The sequence below is a fragment of the Aricia agestis genome, chromosome 4, assembly GCF_905147365.1.
Source record: "Aricia agestis chromosome 4, ilAriAges1.1, whole genome shotgun sequence".
Taxonomy (NCBI): Eukaryota; Metazoa; Arthropoda; class Insecta; order Lepidoptera; family Lycaenidae; genus Aricia; species Aricia agestis.
The window spans coordinates 4,120,826-4,138,583 of record NC_056409.1 but is presented as its reverse complement, the minus strand read 5'-3'; the positions used below and the strand labels follow the sequence as shown (position 1 = coordinate 4,138,583).

Below are 17,758 nucleotides of genomic sequence, written 5' to 3'. Positions count from 1 at the left end.
TTTGCTCGCTTGCCCCCATATTTCATAAAAAAAAAATATACCATCGCGGAGTTTTCTGTAGACCTTTTCAATGGGTACAATGCGCACCCCTGCATTGGTACTCGTACTAATTATCTATTCTGTGGCATTGGTAGCACCCACTTCGAAACGGGCGTAAATCGCAATATTTTAATTTCGCCATAACTTCTAAACGAAACGTCCAATTTTAATCATTCAAAGAGCAAATATAATCTACATAAACTGTACTTAGTGATGAAATTTATTTATTTTGATAAGGGTTATTAGCATGAGTAAAATAAATGCGTTTAAATGTAGTCCAAAAAAATCTACATTTTTAAATAAAAAAATGGTTATTGTGCCTCACTTGACATAGATAGGTATAGTGTGTCGCGGACATTTTTGTAAATATTTATAAGATCTACATTTACTTAGAACATTGTATAGTTCTATCTTTTATAGTTTAGGCAGCAGTAGGGAGTTATTGGGCATTCTGTCCCACCTCCGTTCGCTCGCGCGCTCGCTCACTTTGGTGGAGGTGGGACAGAATGCCCAATAACTCCTGTTCGTTTATGCATCAACTGATGGTAAATGAAATGACATGCACCTCTGTCCGATCGCGCCCTCGCTCACTTTGGTGTGTCAGTGTGCCACTTTCGTTTATGTATCAACTGATGGTAAATGAAATGACATGCTCATGACTTGCACCTCTGTTCGCTCGCGCCCTAGCTCACTTCGGTGTGTCAGTGTGCCACTTACGTTTATGCATCAACTGATGGTAAATGAAATGACACGCTCATGACATGCACCTCTGTTCGCTCGCGCCCTCGCTCCCTTCGGTGTGTCAGAATACCCAATAACTTCTATTCGTTCATGCATCAAGTGATCAAAAATCGCTTCTCATCAATGATTGGATGGCTGAAAGATTTAGAGAGCTATTATAGGAACATTGAATTTCGTATGTTTGAAGCTATCTGTTTATATGAGTCAACACACTGCATGATTATCATTTTGCCATAATCCACTAATCACAGTGGTCGATTGGATTAAGCAGATATGAAATTTCTGAAACAAAAAGAATCACTTAAATTAGAATGTGTCTGTCCTGCAGTTAAAAATGAAGTTAAGCGACATGGAAATTTACTACCAAATACCATTCGCAGTATTGTTTGTGGTCCCTCAAACTGTGGGAAAACAAACTTAGTAATCAGTTTGTTACTACACCCGAATGGTCCACGATTCAGAAACCATTATGTGTATTCAAAGTCTTTGTATCAACCTAAATACGTTTTTTTAGAAAAAGTATTGGAAAAAGTTGAGGATACATCGTATCACAAGTATAATCATAACAGTGAAATTTTAAGTCCACAAGAAGCCTTACCTAATTCTATCATAATATTTGACGATGTTGCATGCGAAAATCAAAATAATATGCGTGATTATTTTGCTTTTGTCGTCACAAAAATATTGATTGCTTTTATCTTAACCAAACTTATACTAAAATACCGAAACAACTAGTAAGAGATAATGCCAATCTCATCATATTGTTTAAACAAGACGAGATTAATCTAAGACACATCTACGATGAACATGTAGGGTCTGATATGACGTGGTCGCAATTCCGTGAAATGAGTTCAACTGTGTGGAGTAAACCGTACAGTTATGTGGTAATCAATAAGGATTGTGAACGAAATTATGGTTGTTACAGAATGAAATTTGATACATTTACTAGTGGATTAATTTATTCTATAAAGCTTATACGTACCCCACTACGTAGTAGTATAACTTGAGACATCAATCAGAGTAGAATTCTTAACATGGAGCGGAATCTTAAGGAACAAATTGTGAAATCAGCGTCTGCAGTGAAAAGAAACATAGAAATGATAAAAACACAAATGACATGGCACTGGAGACGATATTTCAACCGATCGTCACTAGTTGCCTAGTGAATAAAGTTGCATTTCATTAAAATTTACTTATTTAACGTAGTGACTTAGAGCAAAATGCTCTAAGTCACTACGTTATCTATTAGCGTGTTAATAAAGTTTAATTTTACTTGAATGATTGTCAGCGTGGCGCGGCTTGTGATATAACGCGCCGTGAGAAGGGGTGGCTCGTGCTCGCCTGTGGCTCGTGCTCGCTCGTAATAGCTGGCTCGGCGCGGCGCGGCTTGTGATATCACACGCCGTGAGAAGCCAGCCTAAGACTATTTTGAAGTATTTTGGAAAATGGTTTGACAGTTCGTGACAGATGAAAGGATATGGCTGCGTTCCAGAAGACGTTAATTTTGACCAAAACGCTCAAAACGTCCCCTTCTGCCGTTCCCTTTGGTGACCGGGGTCGTTTTGATTGCGGCTATGACGTCACTCATGACGTCATTTTCGCTCAAAACGACCCTTGACGAAGATGGGTCAAAGTGGGCGTTCTAGTTTTTTTTTTTCAATTTTAACGTAACTATATCGCGAAAGATATGTTCGGAAAGTTTTCAGGAGAGAGTAGAGACAAAAAAACTTTATTTTATTTCATTACAAATAATATTTTAATTGAAATACATATTATATTAAATAACATTTAATAAAATATTTTGATTGGAAAAGAAATTGTTTTAAATGAAAGGTCAAATGATTTCTTATAATTACTAATTTTCATCTCGCCTGTACCTGTTGACTTAGCATTACGCGGTATTGTTACCTAACGTTTTTGTGACAATAGTCAATATCAAAGTATGTGGTTTTGTTATTAAAATATGATTCAATGTGAAAACTGAAATAAAATGAAAGTTTAACGATATTAAAATATGATTACTTCAGTAAAAAAAATGTGATACTAAAAATAAAACAAATATATTTTTTATGTATTTTATTTGTAAAATAAATGTAACTAAGTATAAACAATTACTTTTATTTACGACTTGAAGAAAAGGATCGTAATATCCAAGTTCTGTTCAATGTCAGTACTTATGTGTAAAAAAAAATATAGTTCTTTTTTTAAACTTCTCAAAACGCTCAAAACGATCCATAATCCGTTCCACTTGGGTTTGTATCACTGACGCTCACATGCTAGTGGAAAGGGAAAAACTACGGTATTGAGCGTTAGCGTTTTGAACGTCATCCGGAACGCGGGGATTATGAGTAATTATTTGACTTTGACGTCGATTGTCGATCACGCACAATTGCACAATAGACATTAATTCTGTCTACTCTGGCCTCTGAGTACTCTGACGCTAGCGTCAGAGTAGACGGAACTAAGGTACAATTACACACGCTCAAAAATAGCATGCTTAAAAGAAGCATGCTATTTGAATTCGATACATTTGCTTCTATTAAGTATGCTTATTATAGTACTCCTGAAATAAAAAAGTGATCGATACTACTAGCTATGGTGCTTAAACCACGCCCCCCGCCACCCGCGCCTCAGATAGCATAGTCGAAAATCACACGCCTGTCGAGAGCATGCTCGAAATAAGCATGCTTATTTTGAGCAATACATGGACACACATGCTCGTAATCAGCATATTATGCTCCCTAACTGCACCTTGGAGTACCTCGACTTCAAACAAACGGGCGAATAAAAGCAAGTTGGACGGGGAGTGCTTTCAAGATGTTTCACAATGCTGAGTAACGCATTAGTACTGCGCGCCGTCTATATATGACATAGTACGTCAATCGTATAAATTTCGAGATCTCTTCAGTCGGCCTACTCGGTTCTGTTTACTCTGCTAGCGAGCTCCGACAATAATTATAGAATCGTGAGAACCATGGTAATCCATCGCAGCGGAGGGAAGTTTCGCAGAATTTACGTTTAAAAAAATCCAATTCCGATTTCCACCCAAAAACTTCTATTTAAAAATAGAATTATTTGTTTCCGCCCCTGTTCCATTCTGAGGACGAGACATGTTATGATTTCATTTAATCATTTACATTTTGTCGTAGAAGCAGTAAATCGGAATAAATGGATTCCAGAATATATCTGCTATTCATTTTTTTTACAAAACTGTTCCGTGGCTTAAGCGTCAGACCGTAAAAACATTTGCATATTTTATAAGTTACAGTTTTGGTCCTTATTTTCCGCATTTTTACGTGAGTGGTATTTTTCTCGCTCGGAACTAAAAGCCCCTTTGAGACTGACACCTTAATCCTATGAGCTATTTCAGGTTTATATTTTTCACCCATGCTTTCACCTTTTTATATAGCTACTAGATACTAGAGACTAGGGCTTCGCCCGCGTAAATTAGAAATTTTACAGAATCCGTAGGTACATTTTCCCATAAAAAATATTTCCCCCGTTTTTCCCACATTTTCCTGAGTTTCTTCTGTCGTATTAGTCTTAGAGTAATAATATAATATAACCTTCTCGATAAATGATGAGTCTTACTCGATAAATGATCTATCTAACACTGAGATAAGTTTTTAAATCGGACCTGTAGTTTCTGAGATTGACGCGTTCAAGCAAACATACTCTTCAGGTTTATAATATTAGGTAGATATAGATTTTTTTAAATTATCGCTTGACAAACTCGAGTCTCGATCTAAAAGACTATGATATGGTAGTGATGATGATGATGATGATGATGAAGAATGTAATTTGCATAGTAGCGCTTTCTGTTCTTAAAACAACGCCGAAACTCCCAAACTTGTATCTATAAAGAATCAGGAATTCTCTCAGCACCTTCCGAACCACAGTATACCAGGTATATCTCGGTGCAAAATCTTACTTGTTGGTAGCATATGCTTAGAATACTTCTCACGAAACCGAAGTCACCATATGTTTCCCTATAAGTTTTGAGGAGTTCCCTCGATTACTTATGGATCCTTCATCAGATCATCACTTTTCTGAATATAATACCAAATTGGGATGATATCCTATATACCAAAAGAAAAATTTTGAAAATCGGTTAACCAACGGCGGAGTAATCGTTGAATATAAGAAAACGAACATAACACCTCCCCCATTTTGAAAGTCGGTTAAAATTGTAGCCTATGTGTTATTTATTTAATATTTTAATCAGCACATGAATTGAATAACAAATTTTTTTTCAAATTAATCGTAGCACCATCTGTCAGGACAAACTAAAATTGAAATAGAATAATATTGAATGCGATGATAACGCCGTCCGCCGGATCTAATGTAAAACATTCCAAAATCAACAACTCCTTATAAATAAGAAATTAATTGAAAAAACATTTTCCAGTAGACCAAACTGTAAATCTAAACCATTCTCGAATCTCCACGAACACACAAAAAATTTCATCAAAATTGGCCAAGATAAGATAAATCCGTTCAGCCGTTCTCGAGTTTTAGCGAGACTAACGAACAGCAATTGATTTTTATATATATAGATTTATCTTTCGATTTCTATAAAGTCTTATTAAAAAAATAATCGGACAGAGTAACAACTTAAGTTAGCTAAAATAAAAAAATAATCGGACAGAGTAACAACTGAAGTTAGCTAAAATTGTGTTTATTTATGTACTATGTATTTTGAGACTATGCAATTTTGTCGCGTTCGCGATTCACTTTCACTTTTGTTGAGTTTCAGAACGCGATATTAGGTCCTCCAACGCGCACGCGAATTTGAACTTTATGCAGCGGTAATAAATTACAAATTGACTCTCCATTTTATTTAGAAAACGTTTGTATGGGAAATAGAAAAATGCTGTTTTGAGGATTTTCCCGGCAATTATTCGAATTTTTCTCACCTTTTAAACCTTCCCTAGACCTCCACGAATAATTCAAGACCAAGATAAGATAAATCCGTTCAGCCGTTCTCGAGTTTTAGCGAGACTAACGAACAGCAATTGATTTTTATATATATAGATTATTTCAACGTCCTTGATTTCAGTTATTAAAAAGTTTCGACAAGAATGTACACTGAAATAAATTTGCTTTAGCAAAGTACCAATTTAGCTCGGCTAAAAATTATTCGGCTGCGTTCAATCAAGTCATATCTAAAATATCCAATAAAGCTTTGCTAGGATTATACAAGCAAATATTGTTAAATATTCTTGGCTATTATTAATAAGTACTTATCAATTTCTAAATGGCCAACTCGGTAAATAGTACCCTTAGTCCTTACCGAATTTGGTTCAAAACAGACAAGCTTACGTTATTATTTCATGATAATTAGATTATTTAATTTTAAACATAATCAGTAATCACAGTAGGCTAAAAGTTACAACGAGTTCGGTTATAAACAGACAACGTTACATTACTATTAAATAATAAGTAAGTTGTTTAATTTTAGACATAATCACAGTTGTCTAATATTTACAACGAGTTCGGTTAAAAACACACAAGGTTACATTGCTGTATTATGTTAAGTACGTTACTTAATTTTAAACACAAATTTACATGGCTAATATTAAGTAAATCGCTATGATGCATACAACCGTGTTGCTTAGTAAAGGCAAAGAAGGTACTCATCCATTGGTAAATAAGCACAACTCGGAAATTAACAACAAAGTAAGCGAATACTATTTTTAACCGAGTAACTTGATAATAAATAAACAAGGATTAGGCTGTGGGCCCATGTGAAGCCGCCAAATTCGGCCATTTGTGTTAAATCACTGCAGCGTGACGGACGTGTCTATAGTGTCTATTGAAGCGCCGCCGCCTCACATCTAGAAGACAGGTTAAACTTATAAATTTTTTCATCATTTTGAAGTGTTACCAAACTATTCTTGTTTCTGGATGTGGGGCGGCGTTTGCTATACCTATCCATATTTTTCAGGAGTTTTGAATACAATTAATAGTACCTAGTGCTATACTTAAGAGCTCACCTGACTCTAAAAATCAAACATCGTCCTTCTCTCTTCACACTCACGCCCGTCTTTCATATGCCAGGTGAAAAGGACGGCGCGGAATCATCGCCGAGTTAGTTTTACTTGAATAAAAGACGAACTATAATGATTATGAAAAAAGTGTTTTGAGCAAATTTAGGTTTTATCAATACCCTTTTAGATATTAAAAAATATTTAAGAAAAGACAGCAAACTTCGAAGATCCGAGCATGAGCATAAATGTGTCTAAAACAAGGTTTTTTGTAAAAAAGAAACTATCGAGCAATTTTTGAGTAATCGTGTTTTCGTCTTGAGCATTTAATATTTATGAACTGAAGTTACTTGTGTCAAAAAATCAGTTTTCTAGACCTTACAGATTTTGAGATCTAGGTTAAAGTATGTAGCCAAGTTAGGGTCATATGGACTCTTAACCGCGGTGGTGACGTGACAAGTAGGTACCTATGTGGAAAGATGGATGAAGAGGTTGAAAATCTTCTTACGGCGTGGAACTTGGAAGAATATATAGAAGTTTTTAAAGGTAAGTACCTACACATCAACTCCTTCCTTAACTTATATAAAAGTAGGAGGGAACGTAACTACCTGTTGCCATGTTTAATGATATATTTCTTAAATTACAGAAAATTCAGTAACATCTTTATCCCTTCCCATGCTTACTGAAAGTATGATTAAGGAGATGATTCCATTAATCGGACCCAGAGCAATATTTTCCAAAAATTTAGAGGTTTATAAATCTAGTATGCACCCTAATGCAAATAATGAAAGTGTAAGTGAGGGCGTTTTCCCACGAGCCACGACACCGCACGACAAAATGCGGTGACGATTCCGAGAGCCACACATTTCTATGGACCGTGTACTCACGCAGCACGACACATTTTTGCAACCACAATTCGCTATGTTGTTTACTTTTTTTACGTCCGTGGTTGTTACGTTTTTTTGTCGTGACGATTTAGCGACTATGTAGAACCTGTTTAAGCTTGCACACGGCGCGACAGACCGCACGACACGACAGTTCAGCCCCCCTAGACAAGTGGCATTCGATTTCAAGCGTTTCGCTTGCGATAAACGATACTCGTAATGAGCTAGGGCCGCGTCGCGCAGCCGCCTCGCTCTCCGCACGCGGACGCACCGCGAAGCACTGTGCACGGCCTTAGCTCGTTATCGTTCATCAATTGCGAAACTTGAAAACTACTTTAATATTTAATAATAATATTATTATTAAATAAAAAAATGAGAGGGGCTCCCATACAAAAAAGACAAATTTGGGCATAATTTTGCTCTATAATGGTATGAAACCCTTCGTGGCGAATCCGACTCGCACTTGGCCGATTATTAAATATTAAGTATGTACTTTTTATAACCATTAGTATGCCGTCTAACATTGCAACACTGTATTCTCTAGTTACCAAGTTACCCAAGTGAGCAGAATAAAATATATACACTTGCGTGCAAAAAAATCGACCCACCCCGCGCATTTCTATTCAAGTCGCTATATCTTAAAAAGTTATAGTTATTTATTATTTCTTTTTATTAATAATGCGAGTTAATATGATAGGGAATGTGTACATTTACTCTACATTTTCATTTCCAACATGCTTGACTACAAACGACACACATCACTAAGCACCCCCATCACTCAGTTTTTTAATCGTTAATTGAACGGTTTTGTTCTGTATGAAAAATCGGTCAAATCTAATTGTTTTTGTTTTGACTTTTGTCTTGATTTTTATTGATTTATTGTTCATTTAACTTAATTTTAAACGTAATTTCTTTGTGGCGAAATGGATATTACTCCAAATAAAGCCTCTCAAGCAAGGGCTTTTCTAAAAGCTGAATTTAGACAACGAGTTGTGGCTAGAAGTCTAAAGAGTATACCGAAGTATTCTAGAGACTCTAAACTTTACCATGCGACCATGTTCAGGAAGACATTGGGCTACATTTGAACGTGATGACCGTTTTAAGGTGTCAACGTCCTTGCGGAATCGACATCTCATTTCAGTTCAAGTGCAACGACGGACAAGAGAAGTCGGATGAGTTACAGTAATTGAGTAGACTGTACGACGAAGACTTGCAGCCAGCTGTTTGACTTCACAAAAACTGGCTAACGGTCCAAAATTAGCCCCAGCACACAGTCAAGCGCTGCTTAGTTTCGCACGTTCTCATGTCGATTTTTCATTGGAGCAATGGCGAGTCGTGCTCCTTTCTGATGAAAGCTAAATCAGTCTTTATGGTAAAGATGGTCGCAGAAAAGCATACCGTTGATAAGGAGAATGACTTACGCAGGCGTGCATTGACGAAAGGCTTCCATTTGGTAGGTGTTCGGGGACTGTATGGGGCGAGATTTCTTTTGATGCATAAACCAATCTTGAGTTCGTAACCGGGCCACGCCTTGGCACTTTGAGTACCTATCGATACATTCAGGGCGTACTAGGACACCATGCGGTGCCATGTGCTGGTTTTGTTGATGAAGGTTTCATATTGATGTAGAACAATGCTCGACCGCACGTTGCTGCGAAAGTTCGTCAATATCTCTCCGACGTCGAAATTTCGGGTTTGGACTGGCCAGCAAGGAGTCCTAACCTTAATCCTATTGAGCACCTATGGGGAGAACTCAAAAGGAGGGTCAGGGCACGGGATCTTGCCGCAGATACCCTTCAGGACCTCCAGGTGGCTGTACAAGAAGATCGGCATGGTATCGCTCAGGAGTCATAACTTTGATAAGGTCAAGGAAAACCCGGATGGAAACCTAAATTAGGGTAATGGGTGGCACTATGAGCTATTGAAATCAATTTGTTAGTGTTTTTTACAAGAAAGATGTCATTAATCGCCTACTGAAATGTTATGCCAAACTGACCGGTTTTTGTTTTAAGGCTGTAGAATTAGTAAACAATTTACAATTACAATAACTATAGCAATAATTAAATCCTTATTGTACTACCTTTAAAAAGATTCCAACATTTATTTAATACTAATTATATTTCTTGATTTATTACCGTTTGAATCATAAGGAGAGAGGTGGGTCGATTTTTTTGCACGCAAGTTTATATAATATAGTCTGTCAAGAAAGTTATGACAGGCGGGAAAATTTTTAAATGAAATAAAAAATATGAAAACTTTATTAATTGGAGATAAAAATGTGCAAGGTGACAATATTTAAAATGTAATAAGCGTTCTCTGTGAAAATACATAATTGAGTATATTATTAAGGTATTTTGCTTTAAGTACATTATGCTGTTTAATTTATTTATAATAAGTACTGTTATTTTATAACGTAGGACATTTTTTTTCCCTGCTACGGCAAAGGCAAATTAATAAAGAAAATTAAGATAATAATATGTACTCTATTACTATTAAAACACAACCTGTAACTATACAAATAAGTGATAATACTTTAGGGTGTGTACTTGCTCCTTGTAGAGAGTTCACTGTGAAAGTAGCAGCGCTGAAAGACCAACATTTTTTTTTCACTTTTGTATGGGCAAGGGCCCGAGCGTCACGAGATTCCCCAACCCAAAAAACGCAAATCTACTGACGCTTTTTTGGTATAGGTAAAATGTAGTCCGGGTTCCCTTGAACAATTTTTTTTATTACTACCTATCAAGCTAATTTTTCGTGAGTAGCTTCATTTTGATAAGTCGAACAACAATTTCCTCTGCAAAACATTCTCGAAAGTGGTAGCTTACAGAGATAGAAAGGATTTAATATTTTGATTTGATGGTCCTAAAATATGGATTGTTCTATTTTTAGGACAATGTTACTCTTAAATTATATAGTTGTATTAACCTATCAATATACAAAAAATCTGCTGATTAGGGTTCCGTTTTAGGGTTCCGAAGTCAACCAAGTTTTGTTGATTAATCAGCGTCGATCACGACGAGAATACGGATCCGCCATCCCTGACTCCGTCATATGTAATTTACGTAATATACCTACTATATATTATACCTACGGACGAACATTTAAACTACTCCTTTTTTGGAAGTCGGTTTGAAAATAGTATGACAGTTAATCAGTGCCTACAGTCACTGTGTTTGTCGTCCGTCTACGCCAAATCGCTGTGATTATTTTAGTTGTCTCCCACCAGAAAATATTATGTGGGGGCGACAATGTATTGCGCTCTTACAGAATGCAAAAATTGTGTGTCATTGCCAGATTGTTTATAGTACAGTCTGTTCAATTAAAACGCGCCAAGGTAATATTATTAAAACAAAATAATATAATCTAAGTAATGGGGATTGTCCATTTTTTAATTTTGCTCATTACAAAAACATTTCGAGGAATAAGGTCAGTGATCGTTTTTCTGTATATAAACGAAAAAAATACCCATTAGTTACTTATATTTTTGAACAAATACGTTGAACCTTTGTTTGACCTTCAATGGCGTTAAATTAGCAATAAATTCTACCAACATTACGTTTCGAACTTTTGGTAAGCTTCTCGTATCAGCTTTCACATAATGAGAACGACGAACCAGCCATTATAAATGAGATTGAATGGAAATTTAAAACATATGCAGAGGTCAATTGGCGGCCGATGATGACGTCAGAGCGAAACGTTAAAAATTTATTGAGAAAAAACTAGCCAATGAATTTCAAAATTATTTAATTTATATTCTTAAAATACCCTATTTTAACGAAAAAAAAAATAAAAAGTACATGTGATTTTTTTTGGACAATGCCCATTGTTTCACCAATAATTGATTTTCCTAGTTTAGGTCTAGTCTATTTTTGTCAGATATATATATTTAACAGGCACAAGTTGTATAAACATCAAAACAATACTTAACCAACATTAAACCAATATTTCTTTAATCAATAAAGTTCAAGTTCAAGAGGTGTTTTTGTTGGAAAAAGTTACTTATCTACCCGTGTTTCGGGTTTGTTTATACTCCGTCAAGAAAGTCATGACAGGCGGAAAAAATTTCTAAACGTAATCACGCTTTTATGGTGTATTTTTTTCTTTGTATTTTCACAGAGAACGCTCATTACATTTTAAATATTGTCACCTTGCACATATTTATCTCGAATTAATAAAGTTTTCATATTTTTTATTTCATTTAAAAATTTTCCCGCCTGTCATAACTTTCTTGACAGACTATATTATATAAACTTGCGTGCAAAAAATTCGACCCACCTCCTTATGATTCAAACGGTAATAACTCAAGAAATATAATTAGTATTAAATAAATGTTGGAATCGTTTTAAAGGTAGTACAATAAGGATTTAATTATTGCTATAGTTATTGTAATTGTAAATTGTTTACTAATTCTACAGCCTTAAAACAAAAACCGGTCAGTTTGGCATAACATTTCAGTAGGCGATTAATGACATCTTTCTTGTAAAAAACACTAACAAATTGATTTCAATAGCTCATAGTGCCACCCATTACCCTAATTTAGGTTTCCATCCGGGTTTTCCTTGACCTTATCAAAGTTATGATGAACTCCTGAGCGATACCATGCCGATCTTCTTGTACAGCCACCTGGAGGTCCTGAAGCGGCAAGAGTCCGGGCCCTGACCCTCCTTTTGAGTTCTCCCCATAGGTGCTCAATAGGATTAAGGTTAGGACTCCTTGCTGGCCAGTCCAAACCCGAAATTTCGACGTCGGAGAGATATTGACGAACTTTCGCAGCAACGTGCGGTCGAGCATTGTTCTACATCAATATGAAACCATTAACAAAACCAGCACATGGCACCGCATGTTGTCCTAGTAAGCCCTGAATGTATCGATAGGTACTCAAAGTGCCAAGGCGTGGCCCGGTTACGAACTCAAGATTGGTTTATGCATCAAAAGAAATCTCGCCCCATACAGTCCCCGAACACCTACCAAATGGAAGCCTTTCGTCAATGCACGCCTGCGCAAATCATTCTCCTTATCAACGGTATGCTTTTCTGCGACCATCGTTACCATAAAGACTGATTTAGCTTTCATCAGAAAAGAGCACGACCCGCCATTGCTCCAATGAAAAATCGACATGAGAACGTGCGAAATTAAGCAGCGCTTGACTGTGTGCTGGGGCTAATTTTAGACCGTTAGCGAGTTTTTGTGAAGTCAAACAGCTGGCTGCAAGTCTTCGTCATACAGTCTACTCAATTACTGTAACTCATCCGACTTCTCTTGGCCGTCGTTGCACTTGAACTGAAATGAGATGTCGATTCCGCAAGGACGTTGACACCTTAAAACGGTCATCACGTTCAAATGTAGCCCAATGTCTTCCTGAACATGGTCGCATGGTAAAGTTTAGAGTCTCTAGAGTACTTCGGTATACTCTTTAGACTTCTAGCCACAACTCGTTGTCTAAATTCAGCTCTTAGCAAAGCCCTTGCTTGAGAGGCTTTATTTGGAGTAATATCCATTTCGCCGCAAAGAAATTACGTTTAAAATGAAGTTAAATGAACAATAAATCAATAAAAATCGAGACAAAACAAAAACAATAAGATTTGACCGGTTTTTCATGCAGAACAAAACCGTTCAATTAACGATTAAAAAACTGAGTGATGGGGGTGCTTAGTGATTTGTGTCGTTTGTAGTCGAGCATGTTGGAAATGAAAATGTAGAGTAAACGTACACATTCCCTATCATATTAACTCGCATTATTAATAAAAAGAAATAATAAATAACTATAACTTTTTAAGTTATAGCGACTTGAATAGAAATGCGCGGGGTGGGTAGATTTTTTTGCCCGCAAGTGTACATATTTTATTCTGCTCACTTGGGTAACTTGGTAACTAGAGAATACAGTGTTGCAATGTTAGACGGCATACTAATGGTTATAAAAAGTACATACTTAATATTTAATAATCGGCCAAGTGCGAGTCGGATTCGCCACGAAGGGTTTCATACCATTATAGAGCAAAATTATGCCCAAATTTGTCTTTTTTGTATGGGAGCCCCTCTCATTTTTTTATTTAATAATAATATTATTATTAAATATTAAAGTACACATAAAAATAAGGATTGAGTGAAAAATTCAAGTACCTACCTGATGCTATTATTGATATAGAGCAAAAAAAGACAAAAAAAAACACATTTGTTGTATGGGAGCCCCCCTTAAATATTAATGTTATTTTGTTTTTGGTATTTGTTGTTATAGCGGCATACAATATGTGAGTTGCTATTACCGTTCTTGAGTTACAGACTGGAGACATACAGACGGACAGACAACGAAGTTTTAGTAATAGGGACCCGTTTTTACCCTTTGGGTACGGAACCCTAAAATATTATCAGTCCTTCAGCCGGCTTGGTCGGTCGCTGCCAAATTGTTTTTTTTTTTTTATGAGCGGTCGCTTTCGGAAAATCTCAAAATCCGTAGACAGTAGACACTTAATGGCTACACTAATTACTTTTGATATACTATGTAATAGAGCTAGTCGATATACCCTAGAGATAGGGCTATTATAAAGAGACCTCTTAAAACGCCTCCGTGGTCCAGTGGCTTAGAGCGAGACTCGGAGGTCGTGGGTTCTATTCCCGCGTTGGAAACATGTTATTTCCTTTATAAGGACAATGCAGGCTGACTATCTGATTGTCTGACAAGTAAGATATGTGGTCGTGTAGGACGAAATGCAATTTATGTATTAATACTTATATTGTGGATAATGGTGTTGGTTGCGTAATTACCTTAATTTCATTGTTTACTTATGTCGTGTTAGTATTAAGCATGTACGCAATTGTTTGTTGTCCCAAATAAAATTAAATAAAAATAAAATAATACTGTATTGACTATTGAATATTCGGTGTCGATTCAGCTTCAAGGTACTGATCCAAATTGCGGACCAAACAAACCGAACTCGACAGTCGACTGAAGGTCGTGGCTTTGCAATAAGACGATACATAGGTACTAGTTTTGAGATTGGAATATTTGGGATGTAGCATGTAGCATGCTGCATGAGTGAAAATAGATTAATATAGAGTCGAGTTTAAAATAATTAATTTATACCATTGAGTACATGTACTTAACAAAATTATAAAATATGGATATTGTATATTGTAAGATTTCTTGTTCTCTTCTAGCCCCTGACCATGGTTTCTCTGTTCCCACCGGCCACCTAGGGCTGCTTCGCGGGCTCTGGCGTGTGGGAAGTTACGACGAATCGTTCTCCGAAACTTCAAAAGTGCGATGTAGGCTAATAATAATTGTGGGTACCGCTACAAGTGAACGCCTGCAACGATTTTGGTCAATCAGAGCTTGGTTAGTACAACGTGTTTGTTTTCTTAGGGCCGTTCCCAATATTCAATCTAACTCTGGTTTGACATACGACCGATCGCAGCTATCATTGAATTGACATAAAATATATGTCTCTAATGTCTAATATGAGCTATTTCTATGTCTAGTAGGGCAAAACCAGATAGATCAAATATTGGGAACGGCCGTAAAACACATACCTTCTTACTAATGAACACATAATATTTACACACTATATTTTATAACTATTGACGGTTCGCTGTATCTGCACAATTATAGGTATCTGTTATGTAAGTTTTGCAATGTACAGTCTTCGCTTTGTAAATATTTTATACCGATCTGGTGGCACGAGCCACGTGCTCAATGATCCGTCGATCAAAATGTCTTCAGAAAATTGAATCTTTCGTGCACAAACAAGTCAAAAAGTTAATAGCTCGGAACCGTAGCTCGGAACAAAATAATAAATGGTGAATTTCGTATTTTCTTCGTTTCATGCCCTATCTCCAAAATAAAAGCCGAGACCCGAGCAAAAGAAGTTCGTGTGTAAACAAAATATTTTCTCATAAATATTTTTCCAATAAATAGCCTCTTTCAATGAACTTAGATTTGAGGCCATGACGATGAGCGATATTTAGAAAGAGATAAAACGTTGTATTTGCATTGTAATGGTTAAAGTATTATACAATATAACTAGACGACCCGGCAAATGTTGTTTTGCCATATAAATTATTTCTTGTATCAATATAAAAAGTAGATAAAAACTATTCTCAGGTCTAACTAAAATACATACAAAATTTCATTAAAATAGGTTGAACCGTTTTCTAAGAGAGGAGACAAACACTGTGACACGAGAGTTGTTTTATTTGTTAAAAATAAACATAAGTAATAATATTATGACTTATGAGGTTTGGTAAAATTCATTCCCGATTTATAGGTTTACTACACAGAAATGTGGTTTACTAGCTGTTGTGTCCGCGTGGTGGAAGCCTGCGTTACTGCAAAGTTTCCTCAAAATCCATCTAATAAACAAAATTGGTGTCCAAAGCTTCCTCAAACATTTGACCCCTCCTTACATTAAAATCAAAATACTTACCCAAAAACCGCACATGTTTGATTATTTTAAACAATATTTATTATTTAAGCAGCGAGGCCATCTGGGCCAGCAATTTTCTGTATCAAACATGAATAATAATCCATACTAATATTATACTGGACCTGGTGACGTACAACGGACGAACGCTTAGACTCGAAGACCACCTAGTCGAACTGGAGGTAGAATTGGAAAAAATCCGTTGGCACGTATTAGGGTTGTGCGAGGTCCGAAGACAAGGGGAAGACACCATGACTCTGCCATCAGGTCACCTTTTCTAATTAGGTTTGTTTAAAATCAATTAAAATTAAAAGGTAAGAAGAATAACAAGATAAATAATGTTATGTAAAGTTAGTACTCGGTCGGGGGGGCGCCGCGCCGCTACCGGATGATGAAAGTAAATAAATCATTCGTTTCGGCATTAGGTATCTATGTATTGACTTAATCAATCATCGAAAAATCTTATTTTCGACCCTTGTTGGCTTGCCGTAGTTGAGTAAATAAATAAGTACATAGTCACTCTAAAGACACTAAAAATAGTTCTAGCTATAATTATAATACATTAAGTACATAATAGTTATAATTTATTATGTTTAATTATAATTTTAATATGTACTAGCTACTAAATAAATAAGTACATAGTCGTAGTTGAGTAAATAAATAAGTACATAGTCACTCTAAAGACACTAAAAATAGATTCTAGCTATAATTATAATACATTAAGTACATAATAGTTATAATTTATTATGTTTAATTATAATTTTAATATGTAATAGCTATTTCACCGAGCTTTGCTCGGTATTCGATAAAACACGAATAAAATGACATTTTCTAAAAATAATTCCTAGCTAGATCGATTTATCGCCCCCGAAACTCCCTATATACTAAATTTCATGAAAATCGTTGGAGCCGATTCCGAGATTCCAATTATATATATCTATAGATATATACAAGAATTGCTCGTTTAAAGATATAAGATAAGATGATACTTTATTTACGTCGTTTCCGCGCACTGACTCCCGCTACTTATCATAATAATCAACAAGGCAGTAAAAATATGACATTGTCGTTATTGTTTTTTAAGGTTAAAAACGGGACCCTATTACTGAGACTTCGTCCTTCGTCTGTCCGTCTGTCTCCAGGCTTTAACTCAAGAACCGCTATAGCTAGGATTCTGAAATTTTCACAGATTCTGTATATCTGTTGCCGCTATAACAACAAATACTAAAAACAAAATATACTGGCACAGCGGATAGCAATTGCCATCCAACGTGGCAATGCTGTCAGCTTGCTGGGCACTCTGCCAGGTGGGGACGACCTGGGAAAGTTTTTCTTTTTATAGCTTTATACTTTAAGTTTGTATATATTTATAAATATACTTAATTAATATTTAAATGCATTCCATACAACAAACGTGATCTTTGTTGGCCTTTTTTGCTCGATATCAATAGTGGCAAAAGGTAGGCACCGTAAAATTTCACAAACTCCTCATTTGTATACAGTTTACTTATATAATTAATAATAAAATTAAAATAAAATAATTATTTAATTGTGTTTTTGTAACACTATACAAAAACAATTTTCAGCCTATTTTCAACCGACTTAAAAAAGGAGGTTATCAATTCGACGCGTATGTAATTTTTGCAGAGCTACCCAGTTTTCGTATAATATTATGTTAGTCTATATCAGC

The 17,758-nt window shown here is 35.9% G+C and overlaps 1 long non-coding RNA gene across 1 annotated transcript; it reads left to right on the top strand.

The window, feature by feature from the left end:
* The first annotated feature begins 702 nt into the window (after positions 1-702).
* LOC121726292 lies at positions 703-9,050 on the top strand. Its single transcript, XR_006035516.1, has 3 exons — positions 703-756; positions 3,933-3,934; positions 9,040-9,050. It is a non-coding gene; the product is annotated as an uncharacterized LOC121726292 (long non-coding RNA).
* The last annotated feature ends 8,708 nt before the right edge of the window (positions 9,051-17,758 follow it).